The following is a 7,174-nucleotide window of genomic DNA, read 5'->3' as shown; positions in this document are numbered from 1 at the left end:
TGAATTTGAAGGTCAGAAACTGGAAAAGTTGAGAGAGAAGATATGCCACCTCAGTGGGGATTTCTGTCTTTATTAAAAATGCTAGGGAGGGGCAGCTAGGTGGTGCAGTGTATAAAGCTCTGACCGTGGAGTCAGGAGGACCTGAGTTCAAATCCATTCTCAGACACTTGACACTTACTAGCTGTGTGACCTTGGGCAAATCACTTAACCCCAATGGCCTCACCAAAAAAAAAAAAATGTTAGGGAGTCTAGTCTGGATATATTAAGTAAGAATTTTTGGGCAGGAGACAAAGTCAGGTAGATAGTAGAATATCAGGAAAGCCAAGGAGAAAATCCAAAGCATTTTTGGAAAAGAGCTTTTACTGCTAGACAGTTTGTCATGCTCAGCACATCTCCTGGCAGGGTCTTCTGATGCAGGAGTAATAGCATTTTAAAGTTGGAAGAGACCTTAGAATTCAACTGGTTGAAGCTTTTCATTTTAAAGAAGGAAAGTGAGGGCCAGAGGAGCCATGATGACAGGTGGTAAATGGCGGTCAGGATTCCTATCTGGCTCTTTTGATTCCAAACTAGTGTTAGTTCTCCTACACGCTGCCAGCTTCCGTTTGTATGTTCTCGTGGTTTCTTTTTCTCTTTCTGAAAGGGGTGAGATTATAGAATCATTGGGTCATAGATTTAGAGCAGGAATGGATCTCAGAGGCCCTCTTGTACAATGCTCTAGGATGTTGGGAATCACCTGCCCAGATATATAACTGGGTTCTTCCCCTGCCTGAGATAATTTTTTCTTTATTATCAGTCAGTTTTCCCTATGTCCTCCAGCTCCAGACTTAACGTTTCATTTGTGTAGAAATGGAAAGAAATAGAACTCCCAAAATAATATTATTTCATAGCATTTAGACCTAGAAGGAACCTATTAGAATGTCTGATCCAACTTCCTCTTAAGTGGCCTAACCAACATTATACAGCTAATAAACAGCAGAGCCAGAATTTGAATCTATGTATGGAATGGGGCAGCTCAGTGGAGGAGGGAATAGTGATGGATGTGGAGTTGGTAAGACCTGAGTTTGAACCCTGTCCCAGGCACCTACTAGCTGTGTGACCTTGGGCAAGTCACTTAACCACTATCTGCTTCATTTTCCCCATTTGTAAAATGGAAATAATCATAGCACCTGTTGCTCAGGGTGGTTTTTAGGATAAAATGAAATGATATTTGTAAAGTACTTTATAAAATTTAAAATGTTATATAGATAGTAGTTATTAGTTATATAGATATAAATTATGTCCTATATTACATAGATATAGATATTAGTTATTATTATTATAAATGCCAAGTCTTACTTGTTGTTCAGTCATTTCAGCCATATCTGCCTCTTTGTGACCTCATTTGGGGTTTTCTTGGCAAAGATGCTAGAGTGATTTACCATTTCACTGTACAGCTCATTTTACAGATAAGGAAACTGAGGCTAACAGGGTGAAGTGACATGCCCAGGGTCACAGAGCTAGTAAGTTTCTGAGGATGTATTCGAATTCAGTTATTCCTGACTCCAGGCCCAGTGCTCTATCTACTGTACCACAAACACTTAGGTTCAAAAAAATGACCTTCCCAAGTACAAAATGCTAGAAAGCAATGAGTTCATCTGAAAATGAGCTGAATGTTAAATATGAGTCAACATTGTCTTATGAAAGAGAAGAAGCTAGTGGGATCTCAGGCTGTATCAAGAGAGGTACAACAACCACGCTGTGCTGTTCCCACTGCCCTCTGCCCCCTGCCCCGTGAGACCACAGCTGAAGGATTGTGGTCAGTTCTGGCACTATGTTTTAGGAAGCATATTGAGGAGACTGGAACGTCCAAAAGAGGACAACTGGGATGGTGAAGGGCTTCAAGATGTCCATCATTTTAAGAAAAGGATAATATTTAGCTTGGAGAAGAGATTCAAGAGATAAGTCCTAGCTGTCTTTATATATTGGAAGGGTTGACACGTGAGAAGGATTAGGTTTATTCTCTTGGCCGCAGGGGGCAGAGGGCCGCAGGGAGCAGAGGGCCAGAAATGATGGGCAGAAGACACAAAGAGATGAATAGAGGCTTTAAAAAAACTTTTAGTTAATTATTTTAGTTTTTGTTTTCAACATTCACTTCCATAAGCTTTTTAGTTTTCAATTTTCTCCTCCTCCCTCTTCTCCCCTCTCCCCACGACATTGTGCAATCTGATATCAGCTCTATATATGCATTCATATTAAACATTTTCACGTTAGTTATGTTGTAAAGAAGTATTAAAACCAATGGGAGGAACCATGAGAAAGAAGAGACAAAACAAAACAACAAAAGAAAAAAAGGCATTCAGACTCCATAGTTCTTTCTCTGGATGTGGATAGCATTTTCCATCGTGAGTCTTTTAGAGTTGCATTAGAGAATTAGATCCTTGCATTGCTGAGAAGAGCTAAGTCTATCCAAGTCAGTCACCGCACAATGTGGGTGTTACTATGTACAATGTTCTCCTGGTTGGGCTCGCTTCACTCAGCATCAGTTCATACAAATCTTTCCAGGTTTTTCTGGTCTGCCCGCTCATCATTTCTTATGGCACAATAGTATTACATTACATTACTGTACCACAACTTGTTCAGCCATTCCCCAATTGATGGTGAATAGAGGATTGATGTCAGGAAACATTTCTCAATAATGAGAACCGTTCCAAAGTGGAATGGGCTGCCTTGGAGAGTGACGCAACCCATTCCCCACCCTCCTACCCCCTACCCTTCACCACTTGAGGTCTTTGGGCAGAGGCTACACGACTAGTCATTAGTATATTGTAGAAAGAATCTTTTCTCGAATATGAATTGAATTAACTTTTACGTCACTGAAAAGAGATTGAGGTTGCAGGGAAAATCTATTGAGGCTTCCTATTTCTGCCCTCTCTCTTTAAAAAAACCAAATCATATTAACTAATGATTTGTCTATTTCCTAGGTCATATAAGAAATGATGTGTCTTGGTTTAACATCTTGATAGTTCTTGTTTTGAACTCTTTTTTTGATGTTAAGAATTTCTGTTTTGTTTTTTATTTGGAGGTTGTTAATTTGTTGTTTTTCTTTTTCTTTCTTCATTGTTTCTTCATTTCTTCCTGTTTCCTCCCCTTCCTTCCTTCTTTCCTTTCTTTCTTCCTCCCTCCCTCCTTCCCTCCCTACTTCTTCCCTTCCTTCTTCTCTCCCTCCCTCCTCCCTCTCTCCCTTCCTTCCTCTCTTCCTGTTCCTTTCTTCCTCCCTCCTTCTTCCTCCTCCTTCCTTTTTTCTTCCTTCCTTCCTTCTTCTTCCTTCCTCCTTCCTTCCTTCCTTCCTCTCAAGTCTTATAAATTCTACTTCCTCAACATCTCTTCTATTCACCCCTTTCTCTCCACTCACAACACCTTCATCCCGTGCAAGCTTTCATCATCTCTCACCTGGACTATTGCAATAGCCTCCTAGTGCAGTCTCCTCCTGTATCCTGTCTCTCCTCTCATTAACTAGACTTTGCACAGTGGCCAAACTGATTTTCCTAAAGAACAATCTGACCATGTTGCCTGCTGTACAAGAACATTTCAATGGTTCCCCATTGCCTCTAGGAGAACATAGAAATGCCTCTGTTTAGCATTTAGAGCCATTTACAATCTGGCTCCAGCCTGTGTTTCCAGGCTTACGTATTATTCCATGTTATGAATTTTATGTTCTAGAGAAGCTGATTTATTTACTGTTTCTGGTGTTGTGGTGGATAAAGCTTCAGGCCTGGAGTCAGGAAGACTTGAGTTTAAATCTGACCTCAGACTAGCTAGGTGACCCTGAGAAAGTCACTTAATCACTGTTTGCCTCAGTTTCCTTATCTGTAAAATGGGGATAATAGCACCTACTTCCCAGGATTGTTATGAGGGTCAAATGAGATAATAATTTTAAAGTGATTAACATGGTACCTGGAACATAGGAAGTGCTATATAAATATTAGTTATTATTATTATTATCCATCTCATTTCCCACATCCAGGCATTTGCCTAGCCTGTTTCTCATTGTTGGAATGCTTTTCCTCTTTCCCTCTAAGCCTGGGAACCCTTAGCCCTCCTCAAGGCTCAGTTTAAGTGCCATCTCCTTCAAGAGACCTTTCATGAGTCCCCTGATAGTTAGCGTCCCTCCTCCCATTGGAAATACTACTACTACTACTAGATAACATTTATCCATTGCTTTACATTTTTTATCTCACATGATTACTTTGTCTCTGTTTTGCATACATCCTCTGTTTATGTGTCTGTAAACATGTATTCCTCTCATGTCACCTAAGCTCCCTGAGATCAGGGATGGTTTCACATTTGTATTGATATCTCCAGCCCTAGCATGGTACCGAGCACATATGGTTGTGTTTGTTAATTGATTTGTTGATTGGACCAAATGATCTTTTAGCTTTCCACTCTATGATCCTACTTTATCTCCCCAAGTCTCAGTTTCCCTGACTGTAAAATGAAGATAATAATATCTTAGTTACCTCAAAGGGTTCTTATAAAGATCAAATGGAATAATGGATGTGAAAGCACAATGTCATCTATAAAACATTATACAAATAGAGGGTGTTTAAATTATTCTAAATGCTTCAGTGAAAACTCCCAGTTAGCAATTAAGTCAAGAACATCCAGCTGCCATTTAGAATGTAGGTATTAATTATCACCTTTACCTTTGCTTGGGTGAGCACTAAATATGTTAGATTTTTCATCTCTCCTAGTGTTTTTCCTGTCCCCTGGGGGCCAATTCTCTACCTCTTCTTGCTCTTCTCTTTCCTCTAATTGGCTGTGATCCAACATTGGGATCAATGGATATAGTTATAGATGTACATCAAGGGATGTACTTATCATGATTTTGTCTAAAAGATGAGAATAGTCAGTGTTGGTGAGGTTGTGCCAAAGGGGCCCGTGTTCATATAACTCTTTCTATGCTTCTCTATATTCACATTCATTCATTCTCAATAATATTCCATTACATTCATATGAACTGATGCAAAATAAAGTAAGCAGAACTAGGGAAACCATATCCACAATGACCAAGCAGTATAGATGGAAAGAACATAATCGAAGATAATCAAAATGGAATACTGTGAAATTATTAGTTTGATTCAAAGAAGAAAAGTAAGAAGTTACTTCCCCTGACTTCTCCGCTGAGATGGGAAATCATGAACAAGGAATACTACTTGTAACGTCAGACTTTTTCTATATGTTGATTATTTTTGCTGAACTATTTTCTTCTCCTCTTTCACTGTTTGTTCTAAGGGATGACTCTCTGGGAGGTAACACATTGGAAATTTTAGCTAATGTAAGTATGAAAGGCATCAGTGAAAATATATTAAAAATAAACTTGTCTGGGGCAGCTAGTGGCACCATAGTGCACACAGCATTGAGCCTGGAGTCTGAAAAGACTCACGTTCCTGAATTCAAATCTGGCCTTAGCTGCTTACTAGCTGTGTGACCCTAGGCAAATCACTTAACGCTGTTTGCCTCAGTTTTCTCATTTATAAAATGAGCTGGAGAAGGAAATGGTAAACCTGTATCTTTGCCAAGAAAACCCCAAATGGGGTCACAAAGAGTTAGACATGAGTGAAATGAATGAACAACAAAATCTTATCTACCCTGAAAGGTTCCTAACTTACTCACTCAAGGTCCATCCTTTTGCATGAATGAACTCTTGTTTTCAATCACCTAACTTCTTAAGGGGACTGACTTCTTATTGCTGACATTTTCAAATGATAGAAAAAGTCTTGAAGTAAGCAAAGTTAAATTGGTTTCTTCACAACGTCAATCAAAGGCCTGCATAGAGCTGTGGGCCAACTGCCCCAGCATGCCTGGGGCCCAGCATTACTGCTGGCCCTACCCCCAAGGGCCCATATACCTTTGATGCCAATATTCATCAACACCAACACCACTAGTGTGGTTGCTAAGCTGGGTTGCATCCTGTCTATTTCTCTCCTGGCTGGGTTCGTTTTCCTTCTTGGTGAATGTAACGCAAACCAAAATGAGCTATATAAGATAGCATCTGCTAGCTTTTGATGCAGCCCAACAGAGCGTGGACATATCTGGAGCAGCAGTGGGTGGAGATGACCTGGTGAGTGTTTGTTGAATGAATGAGTGAGCAAAGGACCCTGTAAACTTGTAATATTATGTTACAAGTTATCTCATCTCTCCTCTAGCCTGTCTCCTGCCAACCAGGATTCATCTGGGAGAAGAGCCCAACTCCAAAATTGACCTCTGGCTTTGGGTTTGGGGTCTGGTTTGTCAGGAACCTATAATTACCTCCATTATACCTGTTTTAGATGATTCACAGGCTGTGGGCTTTATATGAGGGCTAGTTTCCTCTCTATGGGGAAGTTTTTATTGTATTCATTCATTCATTCATTTTTTTTCTTTCTGATGATTCATTGGAGTTAAGTGTATAGTCTCATATGAGAAAAAGCAGGAGAGGAAATAAGAGGTTTCCACATGGAAAAAATGTAAAAGAAATAAAAGCTAGCATTCATATGATGCTTTAATGTTTGCAAAGCACTTTATATATGTTATCTCATTAGATCTTCACAATGACTCTATGAGATAGGTGGTATTATTATCTCCATTTTACAGAAGAGAAAACTGAGGCAGAGAGCAATATTATCCCCATTTTACAGATGAGGAAACGGAGGCTCAGAGTGACTTTCTCGGGGTCACACAGCTAGTAAGCATCTGAGGCAGGATTTGAATTCAGGTTTTCCAGTCTCTAACTCCAACACCCCACCTACTAAGCCACTTAGCTGCCTCCAAATACAGCTAGTAGCAGAGTGATTCTCGCCTCCTCACACCGGGAGCTGAAATTTGCCTCCCAAATCCACAGAACACTTCTATATTTTGCTGACAAAATGCCAAGAGCTTCCTCCAAAGTAGGATCCTCCTCTAAAAACAGGGACCAGCAATGGCATGGAGGGCATGTGCCATGCTAGGAAGGGAGTTTGCTGGACCAATAAGCATTGATTAGGCATTTAGTACATGCCATACATGTGCTGAGCATTTGGGATACAAAGAAAGGCAAAAACCCAGCATCTGTCCTCAAGGAGTTTCTATTCTAATGCCAGTGCACTGGTTCTGGAATCAGAGGACCTGGGCTCTAATCCAGCCTCTGACACTTCCTATTTGGGTAACCTAGGGTCAG

Source organism: Vombatus ursinus, unplaced genomic scaffold, assembly GCF_900497805.2.
Source record: "Vombatus ursinus unplaced genomic scaffold, bare-nosed wombat genome assembly UNPS02014768.1, whole genome shotgun sequence".
In the NCBI taxonomy this organism is placed as follows: Eukaryota; Metazoa; Chordata; class Mammalia; order Diprotodontia; family Vombatidae; genus Vombatus; species Vombatus ursinus.
The sequence above is the reverse complement of the archived record's forward strand: the minus strand, read 5'-3'. Positions refer to the sequence as shown.